This window comes from Pristiophorus japonicus, unplaced genomic scaffold (genome assembly GCF_044704955.1).
Source record: "Pristiophorus japonicus isolate sPriJap1 unplaced genomic scaffold, sPriJap1.hap1 HAP1_SCAFFOLD_214, whole genome shotgun sequence".
NCBI lineage: Eukaryota > Metazoa > Chordata > Chondrichthyes > Pristiophoridae > Pristiophorus > Pristiophorus japonicus.
Window position 1 is genome coordinate 815,195 of NW_027251843.1, and position 20,207 is coordinate 835,401.

General features: G+C 47.2%; 1 pseudogene; it reads right to left on the reverse strand.

Annotated features, from left to right (window-relative positions):
- Positions 1–226: 226 nt before the first annotated feature.
- LOC139245183 (Ig kappa chain V region Mem5-like) lies at positions 227–18,624 on the reverse strand (annotated as a pseudogene).
- Between the last annotated feature and the right edge of the window lie 1,583 nt (positions 18,625–20,207).

The following is a 20,207-nucleotide window of genomic DNA, read 5'->3' on the forward strand; positions in this document are numbered from 1 at the left end:
CATCAAACACTCCCAGGGCAGGTACAGCACGGGTTAGATACAGAGTAAAGCTTCCCTGACACTGCCCCAATAACGTGCCTTGCCCCCTGACCCTCAGATGCTTTCCCTGACCCAGTACTGAGAAGGAAGAGAGTAGAAATGCAGTGCTGACAGTGACCTTTGCCCTCCCGGCTCACCCCCTGTTCTATTTAAAGTTGTGTCTCCCCCGCGGACTGTCCCTGACACACTACGCACATTCTGCTCTCCTGACTCCCTTGCTGAGGGGAGAGGAGAGGCTCTCGTGGGTGAGGCTGCAGGAGAAGCTGGCGTTGGACTCCCAGTCGGAGCCAGAGAGGGTCAGCAGGCTGCTGACACTGTAGGTGTTGTCCGAAGCTCGCAGGTAGTCGCAGGTCTGGACCCCGGCCGAAATGGTCGCCCCGTCCTTCTTCCACTCCACCTCCACCTCATCGGGGTAGAAGTGATCGGCGAGGCACACCAGGGTGGCAGTGCCCTTGGTCGTGACCTCCTCTGGGGAGGGGGGCAGCAGGGTCAGCGTGGGTGGTGTCTTCCCTCGGCCTGAAAGGGAGGAGAAGGATGTTTAATAGGTGTATATTAGTGTGTGTGTGTGTGTGTGTGTGTGTGTGTGTCACTGTGGGTGTCTCTGTATGTGGATAAATCACATCTGATAAGAGAGCTGGGTTAATGAACTCCTGGCTGGTGTTTAATCATTAGAGGTGAGCAACACTAATTCTTAATCTTCTTTGCCTCGCTTGATAAATTTACTCTAAATATAAATGCGTTTGATGTTAAGGTGGACATCTCAAAGCGCTTTACAGCCAATGAAGTACTTTTGGAGTGTGGTCACTGTTGTAATGTGGGAAACACGGCATCCAATCTGTGCACAGCTAGCTCCAACAAACAGCGATGTGATAACGACCTGATAATCTGTTCTTTTGTCATGTTGGTTGAGGGATAAATATTGACCAGGACACCGGGGAGAACTCCCCTGCTCTTCTTCGAAATAGTGGCATGAGATCTATTATATCCACCTGAGAGGGCAGACGGGGCCTCGGTTTAACGACTCATCCAAAAGACGGCACCTCCGACAGTGCAATGCTCCATCAGCACTTCACTGCAGTGTCACCCTAGATTTTTGTGCTAAAGTCCCTGAATTGAGATTTGAACCCACAACCTTCTGACTCAGAGGCGAGAGTGCAACGCACTGAGCCACAGCTGATACTCAAAATCATATTGGACTGTTGTATAAACATCTGCAGTGCAGGGTTGGCACACATTCAGCACTGAAATGGTTAACAGTAAGAGTCGGTAAAGACTGAGTGTCCCATTAAGACGCTGTTCACTGGCAGGAAGCTCGAACTGTGGATGGGTGGATACAGGGGAAACAGGCTCAGCAGTGAGAAAGCTCAGATCACACACAGATCGGGAGAACTTTATCCGGGAACATTGCGGCTCACTAGTATAAACACACTTCAGCAAGGCTTCATGTTGGGTGTCGGTGTAGAAGCTTCGCGATTACATTTAAAAGCTTGCTGCCCAGAGTTCAAAGGTGAGGCTACAATCAGCCTCAGTGTACCGGGGTCAGGCAAGGTCACTGCTCCCAATGATCCCGTGACCTCCTGGAAGGTCAGAGTGCGCGGACAATGGGAGAGGGTCAGGATGAGGGCCCTCCCACTTCAATGGAAGAAAGCCTTGAATTTATATAGCGCTTTTCACAACCTTAGGACATCCCAAGGTGCTTTACAACCAATTGCACACAGAAAGAAGTTGCCTGGACTGGAAAATTTTAGCTATGAGGAAAGATGAGGAAAGATGGGGTGAAAAAATTATGGCCTGATTGATGTAGGCCAGGCCATTTTCTGCTTTTTTATAGTTTTCATTTTATTTCTGCTCAGTTAGTTCTCAGTCTATTAAATAGAGGCATGGCAGGGCAGTTCTGTCCCGTGGAGTGCACATCCTGTGCCATGTGGGAAGTCCTGGACACTTCTCGTGGCCTGGACGACCACATGTGCAGGAAGTGTCACCAGCGACAGCAACTCGAGCTCCGTGTGTCGGAGATTGAGCGGCGGCTGGAGTCACTGCGGTGCATCCGCGAGGCTGAGAACTTCGTGGATAGCACGTTTCTAGAGGTGGTCACCACGCAGCTTAAGAGTGTGCAGGCATGAGAGGGAATGGGTGACCACCAGACAGAAGAGGAGGTCCAGGCAGGTAGTGCAGGAGTCCCCTGAGTCCATCTCGCTCTCCAACCAGTATTGTGTTCTGAGTACTGGTGGGGGCGATGGTTCCTCTAGGAAGTGCAGCCAGAGCCAAGTCCACGGCACCACGGGTGGCTCAGCTGCACAGGGGGGAGGAAGAAGAGTGGAAGAGCAATAGTGCTAGGGGATTCGATAGTTAGGGGAACAGACAGGCATTTCTGCGGCCGCAGACGTGACCCCAGGATGGTATGTTGCCTGCCTGGTGCCAGGGTCAAGGATGTCACTGAGTGGCTGCAGTACATTCTGAGGGGGGAGGGTGAACAGCCAGAGGTTGTGGTCCATATCGGTACCAATGACATAGGTAGAAAGAGGGATGAGGCAGGCAGAGTTTGGGGAGTTAGGAGCGAGATTAAAAAGCAAGACCTCAAAGCTAGTAATCTCCGGATTACTCCCGGTGTCACGAGCTAGTGAGTACAGAAATAGGAGGATAGAGCAGATGAATGCGTGGCTGGAAATATGGTGCAGGAGGCAGGGCTTTAGTTTCCTGAGGCACTGGGACCGTTTCTGGGGGAGGTGGGACTGTACAATCCGGACGGGTTGCACCTCAACAGAGCTGGGACCAATATCCTCACGGCGGGGTTTGCTAGTGTGGTTGGGGAGGGTTTAAACAAAGCTGGAATTAGAAAGCAGAAAAGTAGAAAGTGAATTTGGGAGACAGAGGAAACAAAGCCAAGAAAATCGACAACAAGGCAGTTTGGCGGTGCTAAATGGTATATACTTCAATGCAAGGAGGATAGGGAATAAGGCAGATAAGCTGAGAGCACAGATAGACATTTGGGAGTACGATATTATAGCTATTACTGAGACATGGCTGACAGAAGGGCAGGTATGGCAGCTCAACATTCCTGGTTACAGGGTTTTCAGACGGGATATAGAGGGGGATAAAAAAGTAGGGGGTCGCAGTTCTGAAACAACTGCAAGAAACAATTACAGCTGTGAGGAGGGATGATATGTCGGAAGGATCATCAAATGAGGCCATATAGGTCGAATTGAAGAATGAAAAAGGGGTAATCACACTGCTGGGAGTGTACTATAGACCCCCAAACAGTCAGAGGGAGAGAGAAGAGCAAATATATAGGGACATTTATGACAAGTGCAAAAACTATAGGGCAGTAATAGTTGGGGATTTCAACTACCCTAATATTAACTGGGATAAAATTAGTGTGAAAGGTATAGAGGGTGTGGTATTCTTAAAATGCCTTCAGCAGAACTTATTTAGCCGGTGTGTAACAAGCCCAACAAGGGAGGGGACGGTTCTGGACTTGGTTTTGGCGAATGAAGAGGGGCAGGTGAAAAGGGTATCAGTGGGAGAGCATTTTTGTGCCAGTGATCATAATTCAGTTAGATTTAGGGTAGTTATGGAAAAGGACAAAGATAGACCAGGAATAAATGTTCTCAATTGGAGAAAAGCCAATTTTGCTGAGCTGAGCTGAGATTTGGCCAAAGCGGACTGGAAACGGCTACTTGAAGGTAAATCAGTGTCAGAGCAGTGGGAGGCATTCAAGGAGGAGATCCTGTGGTTTCAGAGTAAGTCTGTTCCCTTAAAGAAAAAGGGTGGGGCTAACAAATCTAGATGTCCTGGATATCAAGGGAAATACAGTGTAGGATAAAGTAAAAAAGGGAGGCTTATGACAGATACCGAGGGCTCAATACTGCAGGAACTTTAGAGGGGTATAGAAAGTGCAGGGGTGCAATTAAAAAGGAAATTAGGAAAGCAAAGAGAGAGCATGAAAACACCTTGGCAAGTAAAATCAAGGAAAACCCAAAGATGTTTTATAAATACATAAAGAGCAAGAGGATAATTACAGAAAGAGTAGGGCCTATTAGAGACCATAAAGATAATCTGTGTGTGGAGACGTAAAATGTGGGTATGGTTCTTAATGAACACTTTGCATCTGTTTTCACAAAAGAAAGGGGCGATGCAGACATTGTAATCAGGGAGGAGGAGTGTGAAATATTAGATGAAATAAAGATAGTGAGAGAGGAAGTATTAAGGGGTTTCGGAGATTTGAAAGTGGATAAATCCCCAGGCCTGGATGAAATTTATCCCAGGCTGTGAAGAGAAGCAAAAAGGAAATAGCAGAGGCTCTGACCATCATTTTCCAATTCTTGGGATACAGGTGTGGTGCCAGAGGACTGGAGGACAGCTAATGTTGCACCTTTTTTTAAAAAGGGAGAAAGGGATAGACCGATTAATTACAAAGAAAAATAGAAATATAGAAAATAGGTGCTGGAACAGGCCATTCGGCCCTTCGAGCCTGCACCGCCATTCAATAAGATCATGACGAATCATTCCCTCAGTACACCTTTCCTGCTTTCTCTCCATACCCCTTGATCCCTTTAGCCATAAGGGCCATATCTAACTCCCTCTTAAATATATCCATGAACTGACATCAACAACTCTCTGCGGCAGGGAATTCTACAGGTTAACAACTCTGAGTGAAGAAGTTTCTCCTCATCTCCATGCAAAATGGCTTACCTCTTATCCTCAGACTATGTCCCCTGCTTCTGGACTTCCCAACATCGGGAACATTCTTTCCGCATCTAACTTGTCCAGTCCCGTCAGAATCTTATATGTTTCTATGAGATCTCCTCTCATCCTTCTAAATTCCAGTTGATCCAGTCTCTCCTCATATGTCAGTCCAGCCATCCTGAGAATCAGTCTGGTGAACCTTCGCTGCACTCCCTCAATAGCAAGGACGTCCTTCCTCAGATTAGGAGACCAAAACTAAACACAATATTCCAGGTGAGGCCTATGCAACTGCAGTAAGACCTCCCTGCTCCTATACTCAAATCCCCTAGCTATGAAGGCCAACATACCAATGGCCTTCTTCACTGCCTGCTGTACCTACATGCCAACTTTCAATGACTGATGAACCATGACAGCCAAGTCTCGTTGCAACTCCCCTTTTCCTCATCTGTCACCATTGAGATAATATTCTACCTTCGTGTTTTTGCCCCCAAATTGGATAACCTCACATTTATACACATTATGCTGCATCTGCCATGCATTTGCCCACTCACCTAACCTGTTCAAGTCACCCTGCTGCCTCTTAGTGTCCTCCTCACAGCTCACACCGCTACCCAGTTTAGTATCATCTACAAACTTGGAGATATTACATTCAATTCCTTCATCTAAATCATTAATGTATATTGTAAAGAGCTGGGGTCCCAGCACTGAGCCCTGCGGCACTCCACTAGTCACTGCCTGCCATTCTGAAAAGGACCCAGTTATCCCAACTCTATGCTTCCTGTCTGCCAACCAGTTCTCGATCCACGTCAGTACATTACCGCCAATACCATGTGCTTTGATTTTGCACAACAATCTCTTGTGTGGGACCTTGTCAAAAGCCTTTTGAAAGTCCAAATACACCACATCCACTGGTTCTCCCTTGTCCACTCTAATAGTTACATCCTAAAAAAATTCCAGAAGATTTGTCAAGCATGATTTCCCCTTCATAAATCCATGCTGACTTGGACCGATCCTGTCACTGCTTTCCAAATGCGCAGCTATTTCATCCTTAATAAATTATTCCAACATTTTCCCCAATACTGATGTCAGTCTAACTGGTCTATAATTACCCGTTTTCAGCTCTCCCTCCCTTTTTAAAAAGTGGTGTTACATTAACTACGTACATTGCAGGCCAGTCAGCCTAACCCGGGTGGTGGGAAAATTATTGGAAAAAGTCCTGAGAGACAGAATAAATCTTCATTTAGATAGACGGGTTAATCAAGGACAATCAGCATGAATTTGTTGAGGGAAGATCATGTCTGGCTAACTTAATTGAATTAATCGAGGAAGAAATAAGGAGGGTTGATGAGGTTAGCGTGTTTGATGTACTGTATATGGATTTTAGCAAGACATTTGTTAAGGTCTCACATGGCAGACTGGTCACGAAAGTAAACGTCCATGGGATCCAGGGCAAAGTGGTAAGTTGGATCCAAAATTGGCTCAGAGGCAGGAAGCAAAGGGTAATGGTTGATGGGTATTTTTGTGACTGGAAGGCTGTTTCCAGTGGGGTTCCGCAGGGCTCAGTACTAGGCCCTTTGCTTTTTGTGGTATATATCAATGATTTAGACTTGAATGTAGGGGGTATGATGAAGAAGTTTGCAGACGATTCTAAAATCGGCTGTGTTGTTGATAATGAAGAAGAAAGCTGGAGACTGCTAGAAGATAACAATGAAATTGTCAGGTGGGCAGAACAGTGGCAAATGGGATTTAATCCAGAGAAGACTGAGGTAATGCTTTTGGATAAGGATAACAAGGATAACATGTTAAATTGTCGGACACTGAGGATTTTTGAGGAACAAAGGGACCTGGGTATACAGGTCCACAGATCCCTGAAGGTAGCAGGCCAGGTAGATGGGTTTTTATGACAATCCTGCAGTTTCGTGGTCACCATTACTAACACTAGCTTTTTATTCCAGATTTATTTAATTCACTGAATTAAATTCCACAGCTGCCGTGGTGGGATTTGAACTCGTGTCTCTGGATCATTAGTCCAGGCCATAGTAGTCCAGATCTCTTTCAAAGAGCCAGCATGGGTTTGATGGGCTGAATGGCCTCCCTCTGTGCTGTGAGATGCTGTAATTAAGAAGCAGGGCTCCAGCTAGCGTAGGCAATGTGGGTTCAAGGGTTGAAAGCAGGGGTTTGGGTGGAGCCCATATCGATGTACCACAAGGGGGCGCTACAGCATCGATTGATCCAATTATTGGCAACGGAGAAACCAGGGATGGGAATAGTTTCAATAAAATGTATGCTGTGACTTTTAAAGTGGTCAACACCACCAGCACGATTATAGAATCACAAAAAATTACAGCACGGAAGGAGGCCATTTCGGCCCATCGTGTCCGCGCCGGCCAACAAAGAGCTACCCAGCCTAATCCCACTTTCCTGCCCTGGGTCCATAGCCCTGTGGGTTATAGCACTTCAAGTGCACATACAAGTACTTTTTAAATGTGGTGAGAAAACACCCCCAGCAGATCCAATCTTTCCTCATAGCTAAAATTCTCCAGTCCCGGCAACATCCTCGTGAATCTCCTCTGTACCCTCTCTGATGTAATCACATCTTTCCTGTAATGTGGTGACCAGAACTGCACGCAGTACTCTAGCTGTGGCCTAACTAGTGTTTTATACAGTTGAAGCATAACCTCCCTGCTCTTGTATTCTATGCGTCGGCTAATAAAGGCAAGTATTGAGAATGCCTTTTTAACCACCTTATCGACCTGGCCTGCTACCTTCAGGGATCTGTGGACATGCACTCCAAGGTCCCTCCATTCCTCCACCCCTCTCAGTACCCTCCCATTTATTGTGTATTCCCTTGCCTTGTTGCCCCTCCCCAAATGCATTAGAACAAGGCTGCAGTTAGAGCAGCCTTTCCACCCGCTGACAGCGCTCACTGAGTCTGACTCATGGCATCGATCAGCTGGACATTGATCTGGAAACACCAGCCCCCTGGTGAGGGAATCAAGGCTCTCATGCGACTGATAAAAGTCAAGATGAAGTTGCAGAGAGGTTCACAGCTGCTGTTGGACACAATGAACAGGAGGAGGCCATTCAGCCCCTCGAGCCAGTTCCCCATTCAATCAGATCACGGCTCATCTGTATCTGAACTCCATCTACCCACCTTGGTTCAGCAAGTTCCAAGGCCTATACTGTCTCGAGTTTAGAAGAATGAGAGGGGATCTTATTGAAACATATAAGCTTCTGACAGGGCTTGACAGTGTAGATGCAGGGAGCATGTTTCCTCTGGCTGGGGAGTCTATAACCAGGGGTCACAGTCTCAGAATAAAGGTCGGCTATTTAGGTCTGAGATGAGGAGAAACCTCTTCACTCAGAGGGTGTTGAATCTGTGTAATTCTCTGCCCCAGAGGGCTGTGGAGGCTCGGTCTTTGAGTATATTCAAGACAGAGATCGATAGATTTTTGGATACAAAGAGAATCAAGGGATATGGGGACAGTGCAGGAAAGTTGAGTTGCGGTAGATGATCAGCCATGACCTCATTGAATGTCGGAGCAGGCTCTCGGGACCGAATGGTCTACTCCAGTTCGGGAGGGGCAGAGGGGATGGGAGGGGGAGGGGCATGTGAGGTAGGGAGGTCGGGAGGGTGTGAGCGGTGAGTTGGGATGGGGGGAGGGAGGGTGAGGGATGTGGTGTGAGGAGGGCGGGAGTGAGGGAGGAAGGCAGGGAATCAGCTGGAGGTGGGGGGGTGAGAATGGCTCGGTGAGGGGAGGCGGGAGGGGAGGATAGAGTCCGACATCGGCTTCCGGTTCAGCAATGCCTCTTTTCAAAAAATTCTCATCCTTGTTTTCAAATCCTTCCAAGACCTCGCCCCTCCCTATCACTGTAATCTCCTCCAGCCCCACAATTCCCCCCGAGATGTCTGCGCTCCTCCAATTCTACCCTCCTGAGCATCCCTGATTATAATCGCTCAACCATTGGTGGCTGTGCCTTCTGTTGCCGAGACCCCAAGCTCTGGAACTCTCTCCCTAAACCTCTCCGCCTCTCTACCTCACTTTCCACCTTCAAGACGATCCTTAAAATATACCTTTTTGGTCACCTACACTAATTTCTTCTTACGTGACTCGGTGTCAAATTTTGTATCTCATAATACTCCTGGGAAGTGCCTTGGGACGTTTCACTACGTTAAAGGCGCTATATAAATACAAGTTGTTGTTGTTGAATTGAGGCAAAATCTGGTATTCTGGATGTCGCCGTTCCTTTTAACGCTCTCTCCAAAGCGCGCACAGCAAATGTAACGCCCCTATTTAAAAAATGAGACAGACAGAAAGCAGGAAACTATAGACCAGTTAGCCTAACATCTGTCGTTGGGAAAATGCTGGAGTCCATTATTAAGGAAGCAATAGCAGGACATTTGGAAAAGCATAGTTCAATCAAGCAGAGTCAGCATGGTTTTATGAAAGGGAAATCATGTTTGACAAATTTGCTGGAATTCTTTGAGGATGTAACAAGCAGGGTGGATAAAGGAGAACCAGTGGATGTGGTGTATTTGGATTTCCAGAAGGCATTCGATAAGGTGCCACATAAAAGGCACAAGATAAAAGTTCACGGGGTTGGGGGTAATATATTAGCATGGGTAGAGAATTGGCTAACTAACAAAAAACAGAGAGTCAGGATAAATGGTTCACTTTCCCGTTGGCAAACGGTAACTAATGGGGTGCCGCAGGGATCGGTGCTGGGGCCTCAATTATTTACAATCTACATTAATGACTTAGATGAAGGGACCAAGTGTAATGTCGCCAAATTTGCTGATGATACAAAGAAGGACATTGAGCTATCCAACAAAGACTATTATACATTCGACCAAACAAATTAAAAAGTAAGGGAGGAAATTGAGGAAATGATGGCCCCTCCAAAATGGGATTTGGGATTCAATATTCAGATTCTCTCCTGGGTTCTAATCGTGTCTCATGCACTAGCCATTGTATAGTTGGTTATAGTGGTGTAACTATTTATCTTATTCTGTAAGTTAAAACAGAATACAAAGGAAGAGAATGTTGAAGGGTTGTTTAGATGAACCAAAGCCAAAGTGTTTGTATATAAAACTGAAGTCAGATCAAGCCCGAACATTTTTGTTGTAAAAGTGTTGGTTTGTCAGGAAGAAATAATGTTTTTTGATGTAAGACAGGAATGTAATCTGAAGTTTTTGACTGAGACTGCAATACACCCAAATAGAGTTCATGGAAAAAGAACTCCACAAGTAATGTCTCTAGTTTTATATTTGCGAAACATTAAAGGAGGGAGTGTAAGGTTACTAATCTTCAGAAAAGTACAGAAGGAGACCATGAACTAAAGGTTAATACAAGCTTTTGGAATGAAGCTGGACAATTAAGGGCATTCTTGGTCAGGGACCAAAACTGACTCCATGCATAACAAGAATGGAGTTGTTACATGAGGCCCTGAACTTGATAGACCAGGGTGGGGAAAACAAGCTCACTGGAGACACCAAGTCTGTAAAAAGACCAGACAACAAAGGAACCACACCAGGTGCACATCTTTTGGGATGAGGTGTTAAGATGAGAAATCAACTTGAGCCTTGCAGATTCAGTGTGCAAATGGGAAAGCAGATGAGTCCATTATTGCAGTCAATCAACCAAGGGGACCACAAAACAATGTATCGATGCAAACACTTTATCAGAAACCGCAGTGGTGGGAGATCAGTCATAAACTGGATATAAATATGCGAGCTAGAAGCAGCTCTGCAGAATACAGAAGGAGGACAGGAACAGACGGAAGAAGAAGTACACAGAAGTAATAGAAGGACATGTGTACAGATGGACACAGGTCAAAAGAACAAATAGACGAATGGATGGAAGGACCTGTAGTACGGAACATACATGGAGCGAACAGCACTGCAGAGAATTGCCAAAAGAAGAACCAACCGGTCACAGAACCAACGACCACAAACCTACAATAGATACAGCTAGGAAGGGCGATTGTATGTCTTCAGTCGATTTCTAAGAATCAGAGTAGGTTGAAAAATAATCACCCTATAAGACAAAGATGGGTGGGAAAGCAAATTGTGAGGAGGACACAAATAGTCTGCAAAGGGATATAGACAGACTAAGTGAATGGGCACAAATTTGGCAGATGGAGTGTAATGTGGGAAAATGTGAGGTTTTCCACTTTGGCAGAATGAAGAGGAAAGCAAATTAATTTTCAAATGGAGAAAAATTGCAAAGGGGACCTTGTGCATGAAACACAAAAAGTTAGTATGCGGTTACAGCAATAATCAGGAAGGCAAATGAAATGTTGGCCTGAATTGCAAGGGGGATAGAGTATAAAAGCAGAGAAATCCTGCTACATCTATATAGGGTATTGGTGAGGCCACACCTGGAGTACTGTGTACAGTTTTGGTCACCATACTTAAGAAAGGATATACTTACATTGGCAGCAGTTCAGAGAATGTTCACTAGATTGATTCTGAAGATGAGGGGGTTGACTTATGAGGATAGGTTGAGTAGGTTAGGCCTATAATCATTGGAGTTCAGAAGAACAAGAGGTGATTTTATCAAAACATATAAGATAATGAGGGGGACACAAGGTGGATGCAGCGAGGATATTTACATTCAGAGGAGAAAATAGTACTTGGGGTCATAGTCTCAGAATAATGGGCCATCCATTTAAAACTGAGTTGAGGAAGAACTTCTTCTCTCAGAGGCTTATAAATCTGTGGAAATCTCTGCCCCAGAGAGCTGTGTAGGCTGGGTCATTGATTATATTTAAGGTGGAGATAGACAGATTTTTGAGCGATAAGGGAATAAAGGGTTATGGGGAGCGGGTAGGGAAGTGGAGCTGTGTCCAAGATCAGATCAGCCATGATCTTATTAAATGGCGGAGCAGGCTCGAGGGCCCAGGTGGCCTACTCCTGCTCCTATTTCTTATGTTATTAACCCTTAATACCCTTACCCAACAGGGCGCTGATGGTGCCGGAGAACCAGCCTGAGCCTCAGATCCTGAACTCCTCACTGCAACACTGGACTGAGACACAGAGGGAACAGAGTGTGTGCAGAGTGGAAACTGGCTGGTCCCCTGGTCCCCGAGCCCACTCACCGACCGCCACCCCCCACCCTGGTCCCCTGAGAACCCTCCCCTCCGTGGTACTGTCTTCATGAAGGAAGATACAAATAACCTTCCGAAGGTACTAGGAGACAGTGGGTCTAGTGAGAAGGAGGAACTGAAAGATATCCTTACTGGTGGGTAATTGTGTTCGGGAAATTGATGGGATTGAAGGCCGATAAATCCCCGGGGCCTGATAGTCTGCATCCCAGAGTACTCAAGGAAGTGGCCCTAGAAATAGTGGATGCATTGGTGATCATTTTCCAACAGTCTACCAACTCTGGATCAGTTCCTATGGACCAGTTCCTATGGACTGGAGGGTAGCTAATGTAACACCACTTTTTTAAAAAGGAGAGAGAGAAAACGGATAATTATAGACCAGTTAGCCTGACATCAGTTGTGGGGAAAATGTTGGAATCAATCATGAAGGATGAAATAGCAGCGCATTTGGAAAGCAGTGACAGGATCAGACCAAGTCAGCACGGATTTATGAAAGGGAAATCATGCTTGACGAATCTTCTGGACTTTTTCGAGGATGTAACTAGCAGAGTGGACAAGGGAGAACCAGTGGATGTGGTGTATTTGGACTTTCAAAAGTATTTTGACAAGGTCCCACACAAGGGATTGGTGTGCAAAATCAAAGCACATGGTATTGGGGGTAATATACTGATGTGGATAGGGAACTGGTTGGCAGACAGGAAGCAGGGAGTCAGGATAAACGGGTCCTTTTCAGAATGGCAGGCAGTGACTAGTCGAGTGCCGCAGGGCTCAGTGCTGGGACCCCAGCTCTTTACAATGTACATTAACGAATTAGATGAAGGAATAGAGTGTAATATCTCCAAGTTTATGGATGACACTAAACTGGGTGGCGGTGTGAGCTGTGAGGAGGACGCTAAAAGGCAGCAGGGTGACTTGGACAGGTTAGGTGAGTGGGCAAATACATGGCAGATGCAGTATAATGTGTATAAATGTGAGGTTATCCAATTTGGAGGCAAAAACATGAAGTCAGAATATTATCTGAATGGCAGCAAACTAGGAAAAGGTGAGTTGCAATGAGACCTGGGTGTCATGGTTCATCAGTCACTGAAAGTGGGCATGCGGGTACAGCAGGCGGTAAAGAAGGCAAGTGGTATGTTGGCCTTCATAGCTAGGGGATTTGAATATAGAAGCAGAGAGGTCTTAATGCAGCTCTACAGGGTCTTAGTGAGACCTCATCTGGAATATTGTGATCAGTCTTGGTCTCCTAAACTGAGGAAGGATGTTTTTGCTATTGACAGAGTGCAGCGAAGGTTCACCAGACTGATTCCAGGGATGGCTGGGCTGTCATATGAGGAGAGACTGGATCAACTGGGCTTTTATTCACTGGAGTTGAGAAGGATGAGAGGGAATCTCACAAAAACATGTAAAATTCTGACAGGACTGGACAGTATAGATGCAGGAAGAATGTTCCTGATGTTGGGGAAGTCCAGAACCAGGGGACACAGTCTTAGGATAAGGGGTAGGCCATTTAGGACTGCGATGAGGAGAAACTTCTTCACTCAGAGAGTTGTTAACCTGTGGAATTCCCTACCGCAGAGATTTGTTGATGCCAGTTCATTAGATATATTCAAGAGAGAGTTGGATATGGCCCTTACGGCTAAGGGGATCAAGGGGTATGGAGAGAAAGCAGGAAAGGGGTACTGAGGGAATGATCAGCCATGATCTTATTGAATGGCGGAGCAGGCTCGAGGGGCCGAATGGCCTCCTCCTGCTCCTAATGTTCTTATGGAACATTAGTCCGTGTTCTGGGGATTTTCTGCTGGGTCCAGGTTTAATCAGCAGGGGAATTGTGCGAGTCCCAGTTAATAAAAAGAAAAGCCAAATTAAAGAAAGACCTGCAATTATATTGCACCTTTCACACCTGAGGAGGTCCCAAAGTGCTTCACAGCCAATGAAGTACATTTTTAAGTGTAGTCACTGTTGTAATGTGGGAAACACGGCAACCAATTTGTGAACAGCAAGCTCTCACACACAGCAATGAGTTGAATGACCTCTTCATGGAAGAGGACACAAATAACGTCCAAGAAATGCTCGGGAACCTAAGGTCTAGTGAGCAAGAGGAATTAAAGGAAACGATTGTTCATAACAAAATAGAGCTGGAGAAACTAATGGGACTGAAGGCCGATAAATCCCCAGGGCCTGATGATCTGCATCCCAGACTACTAAAAAAGAGGTAGCCATGGAAATAGTAGATGCATTGGTTGTCATCTTTCAAAATTCTATAGATTATGGAACAGTTCCTGCAGATTGTAGGGTGGCAAATGTAATACCTCTATTTAAAAAAAGGAGGGAGAGAGAAAACGGGGAATTACAGACCGGTTATCCTGACATCAGTAGTAGGGAAGATGCTAGAGTCTATTATAAAGGATGTGATAACGGCACACTTAGATAATATCAACGGGATTAAACAAAGTCAACATGGATTTATGAAAGGAAATTCACGTTTGACAAATCTACTGGAGTTTATGGAGGATGCAACTGACAGAATAGATAAGGGATAACCAGTGGATGTAATGTATTTGGATTTTCAGAAGGCCTTCGATAAAAATCCCACATAAGAGGTTAGTGTGCAAAATTAAAGCACATAGGATTGTGGGTAATGTATTGGCATGGATTGAAAATTGGTTAACTGACAGGAAACAGTTGGAATAAATGGGTGTGTTTCAGGGTGGGGGGCAGTGACGAGTGGGGTACCACAGGGATCAGTGCTTGGGCCCCAGCTATTACAATATATATATATATATAATATATATAAATGATTTGGATGAGGGAAGCAAATGTTATATTTCCAAGTCTGCTGACGACACAAAATTAGGTGGGATTGTGAGTTGTGTGGAGGATGCAAAGACACTGCAAGGCGATTTAGATAGGTTGAGTGAGTGAGCAAACACATGGCAGATGTAACATATTGTGGATAAATGTGAAGTTACTCACTTTGGTAGGAAAAACATAAGGACAAAGTATTATTTAAATGGTGATAGCTTGGGAAGTGTCGATGGACAGAGGGACCTCGGCGTCCTTGTACACCAGTCATTGAAAACAAACATACAGGTGCAGCAAGCAGTTAAGAAGGCAAATAGTATGTTGGCCTTCATTGCAAGAGGATTTGAGTACAGGAGCAAGGATGTCTTACTACAGGGCCTTGGTGAGACCGCACCTGGAGTATTGTGTGCAGTTTTGGTCTCCTTACCTAAGAAAGGATATAGTTGTCATAGACGGAGTGCAGCGAAGGTTCACCAGACTGATTCCTGAGATGGGCAGGACTGTCGTATGAGGAGAGATTGGGTTGATTAGGTCTGTATACACTAGAGTTTAGAAGAGTGAGAGATGATCTCATTGAAACATATAAAATTCTGACTGGTTTGGACAGACTGGATGTGGGGAGGATGTTTTCCCGGGCTGGGAAGTCTAGAACAAGGAGTCACAGTCTCAGGATACGAGGTCGGAAATTTACAAATGAGATGAGGAGAAATGTTTTCACTCAGAGGATGGTGAACCTGTGGAATTCTCTACCACAGAAGGCTGTGGAGGCCAAGTCACTGAATATATTTAAGAGGCAGATAGATGGATTTCTAGAAACAAAAGGCATCAAGGGGTATGGGGAAAAAGCGGGAATATGGTGTTGAGATAGAGGAACAGCCATGATCATAATGAATGGCGGTGCAGACTCGAAGGGCCGAATGGCCTACTACTGCTCCTATTTTCTATGTTTCTATGTTTAAGTGATGTAGGTTGAGTGATAAATATCGGCCTGAACTCGAGCCACAGAAACAGCAACTGAGAGTCTCCCCACAACCCTGGAGCACTGCAGCCGCCGGATTGCGAGCCCTGCTGCCCCTGTTTGTGATCAGAAGTTGGAGAGGAGGTGAGCGGGGGCTGGACAGATCAGAGTTGGAGCTGGGGGAGGCGGGATCTCGGGAGTGTCAGTGTGCTGAGGCTGAGCTCAGTTATATCAGAGACTGTGACAGGAGCACAGACTGCCCCCAGCGAGCTCACTCACTCACACCCACACTCTGCCCGTGTCTCACACATCGTGTCTGTCACACTGAGACAGGCAGGAGGCTCGGGAGCGATTTCCGGGGATGGTGCAGGGATGGGACCGCAGTGTGCCAACGTCCAGATCTCCTCCACACGGTGGGTAACAGTTCATTACTTATACTTTGCTGGGTGAAGGGGGAGTGTGGGTAAAGGAATACAGCCGGGCTCCCTGTCATACACAGCACTCTTCAATTAACACTTTCATTCACCGCAGCTCCCCACCATATTATATAACCCATACACAGGCACTGGAGAGGTTGCAGAGAAGGTTTACAAGGATGGGACCAGAAATGCGAGGGTGTACATATCAGGAAAGGATGAACAGGCTGGGGCTCTTTTCTCTTGAGGCTGAGGGGTGACCTGATCGAGGTCTTTAACATGAGGAAAGGATTTGATAGAGTGGATACAGAGAGAGTGTTTCCACTTGTGGGGAAGAACAGAACTAGAGGCCATCAATATAAGATAGTCAGCAAGAAATCCAATCGGGAATTCAGGAGAAAATTCTTTACCCAGCGAGTGGTGAGAATGTGGAACTGGCTACCACAGGGAGTGATTGAAGTGAATAGTATCGATGTATTTAAGGGGAGGCGAGACAGGGATATGAGGGAGAAGGGAATAGAGGGTTATGCTGATAGATTTAGATGAGGAAAGACGGGAGGATCGAGTGTAATCATTTGTAAACTAACACCTTCGCATATTCAGCATTTGTGTCTCAGAAAGATTCAGTATTTAAAGATTTAATAACGGAGCATTGGGGTTTACTTACTCAGTCTGAGCTTGGTTCCTTTACCGAACGTGAGCCACAGTGACAGCTTCCAGTGCAGCGGCTGTACAATATCCTCCGTCCCTGGCTCACTCAGTCTCTCTCCCCCTCTCTCTGTCTGTGTGTGTGTGCCTGTGTCTTTCTCAGCGTTTCACTCTCCCTCACTTTTTCTCTCTCTTTCTCACTCTCTCTCTCTCATTCTGTTTCTCTCTCTGATTGCCTCTCACAATCTTTCCCCCTCTCCCTCTCTCACTCCCTCCCCCTCCACCTCCCTCCCTCACTCACTCCCCCTCACTCCATCCCTCACTCCCCCTCACTCCGTCCCTCAGTCACTCTCTTTCCCTGTCCCTCACTCACTCCCTCCCTCTCTCTCTGTGACGAGTTGCCTGTGGCAGTGCCTGGGAGAGTTGGGGATCTGACGTGTTTGGGACAAATCTCCCAGCTGCCCTTCCCGCCCCATCAAATGGTAACCCTGGGGACACGGAATTGCTGGAGAATGAAATTCCCCGTCACACAGGGCTCACCTCTTTGTGCCCCTTGAACAACGAGCTCCGTCTACAAGCGAGATGTTTGTGTTGCTGACACAGGCCTTCCTCGGGATCATTATAAAATAACGAGTTTCAGGGGCTTTAGAAACCTGTTTCCTCAGTCCGTGAACCGTGTGTACGTGGAGTGTGAGAGGATGCAGCCCCTCTTCCACTATTTGAAGGGGCTGCTCCTCGATTTCTGGCTCCACTTCAATCCCACGCTCCTGGGCCTGGTCACCCGGTGTAGGGGAATCAGGCAGGTCGGAGGGCCTCCCCGTGGGCCTGCTCCTGGATCAGTCCAAGGTGCCATCCACAGGTCCCAGTTGGACAGGGCCCATGGGGTGATTGCACTGTCTGCCTGTCTCCCTCCCTTCAGATGCTTTGTCCACATCCAACTGGCCGTGGGGACAGAGCCTAGGGTAGGCCTGAAGCCTCTGCGACGGCTGGGCACCGCAGGGCCTGGAGTGTGGGGTGGGCAGGGAAAGAGCATGACCATTTCACTTGTTCACTTTCCTTTCATGTTTATGCTTTGGGTTTTATAAGTTGTGGCCCTCTCAATAGTGGGGGGTTTGTGAAATTATTTGGATTGAGGACACAGGGACCACCCAGTGTCTCCGTGCTGTCTGAATGTACAGAGTAGAGCTGTGAGATTCTCAGTGATGAAGACACAGCTCCAACTCCTCTCTGACCCACTCCATCCTTTCCCAATTCACTGCAGCTTCCAGCTGAATATTCCTGCCGTCACTCCCATCGAGCTGTGTGTCAGTCATATGTAAAACCGTACAAGAGGTGGGGCTGTGTGTCCATTATTATATATTATATATAACTGTGGGGTGAGTCAGTACAGGAGGTGGGGCTGTGTATATTGAGGTTTTTGTACGGCTGTGTATCACAGTGTAGAGGGTAGCTGTTATGTTGCTGACAGTAATAGACTGCGACATCCTCGCTCTGCACGTTGCTGATGCTCAGGGTGAACGTGTTGGACTGGTAACTGCCGGTGAAGCGATTGGAGGTTCCAGTGAAACGAGATGTTGCTGCATAGATCAGCAGAGAGGGTTTCTGCATGGCTTTCTGCTGGTACCAAGCAAGGGCAGCACCAATGTATGCACTGGCAGTACAGGTGATCTTTGCAGTCTGTCACTCACTCACTGACAGCACCGGGGGAGACTGGGTCATGATGATGTCCCCACTGATACCTGAAATGGGGAAAAAAAGTGAAGTAAGCACTGTCATAGAAAGATGCTGTAAAATGAGAGACTGCTCAAGACACTGAGCTCTCCTCTAGTGTCAGCATTTGCCCTTCAATCACTGGTCAGTAGAGTTGGAAAGAATCGACAGCAGGGAGATATTAAACGTGGAAGGAGAGAGATTGGTACCTGCGACGCAGAATGCCAGAGGCCAGATCAGCTGGATGGGTGAAATCATGGTCTCTGCTCCTGGCCTTGTGCCTGCTTACTGATAAACTGCCCTTCACTGGGCTCTGCTTTATAAACCTGCAGCCTGTGAGAGCCTCACTGCCCATTATGTAAATGTCTTCACCCAGAGAAAGCAACGTCAGCACATTTCACTTCCTCCTCTTCTCTCCCTCCCGCAGTCCCTCTCCCTGTCTGTCTGTCTGTCTGTCTCAGCCTTCATCGCCCTCTGTCTCACAGCTTCCCTCTACACCTCTCTGACTCTGATTCACAGCCTCTCTCTCGCTCCCTGTCCCTCCCCCATAGACTCCCAGGTGCAGCACACTGAACTGCAGAGTAAACCTCCCTGTGCCCTGCCCCACCAATTAACCCTTGACCCCAGACCATGCCTTCTCCTGGAGTCAGGGCCTATTCCCCACAGTGGCCATCCATTGGCCTCTCTCAGTACACTGGCTGCTTATTTCCCAATTAAGAGCCGCTCTGTGCTGTGGGCCTCTTCTCAGTGGGGACCGGTTTGGACAGAAAGCACATTTCATGAAGGCCCAGCAGAGCGAGGAGATCCTCACCCCATCAGTGTGAGCTGGAGCGATTGGACAAGGTCTGACCCACTGTCCGCTCAGAACTTCTTCGAATCCCTTCCCCTCTGCTTCTCCTTCCATGGCTCCGCTCCGGGTCAGAGTGTTTTTACTGGGATCAGGTGCCAACGATCCCACATTTACAACAGGAAGGGTCCGCACTCAACATCGACCATGGACTCCATGTCCCACTGGTCCTCCAATAGGGACCAGGAAAAACGGCTCCTTCCAATTGGTCCCCCAATAGGGACCAGGAAACATGGATCCTTCCTATTGGTTCCCCAATATGGACCAAGAAACATGGCTCCTTCCTGCATTGGCCTTCCTGTAGGGACCACGAAACATGCCCCTTCCTATTGGTCCCCCAATAGGGACCAGGAAACATGGCTCCTTCCTATTGGTCCTCCAATAGTGTGAGGTGGAGCATTGCAGTGAGGAAGATCGGGAAGAGAGCTTGCGCGATGACACAGCCTTGCTTGATCCAGGTCCGGACGTGGATTGGGTCTATGATGGATCCATTGGTCAGGATCACGGCCTGCATGTCATCGTGGAGCAGACCGAGAATGGTGACAAACTTTTGGGGGCAGCCGAAACGGAGGACGACGCTCCACAGACCCTTGTGGTTAACAGTGTCAGAGGCCATTGTAAGGTGAAAGGCGGCCATGGACAAGGTTGGTGCTGTTCCCTGCTTTTCTCTTGCAGTTGTCGCGCCGTAAATATCATGTCCGTTGTACCCCGTAGTGGACGGAATCCGCATTGTGACTCCGACAGGAGCTCCTCAACCACAGGGAGAAGATGGTTGAGGAGGATTCTAGCGATGACTTTCCCAGTGGCTGATAACAGGGAGATTCCTCTGCGGTTGCCGCAGTCGGACTTGTCCCCTTTTTCAAAGATGGATCAGGATTACTGCATCTCGGATATCTCCCGGCATGCTCTCCTCCCTCCAGATGAGAAAGGTGAGGTTATGCATTCGTGCCAATAGTGCCTCTCTACCATACTTTAATGCCTCAGCAGCGATCCC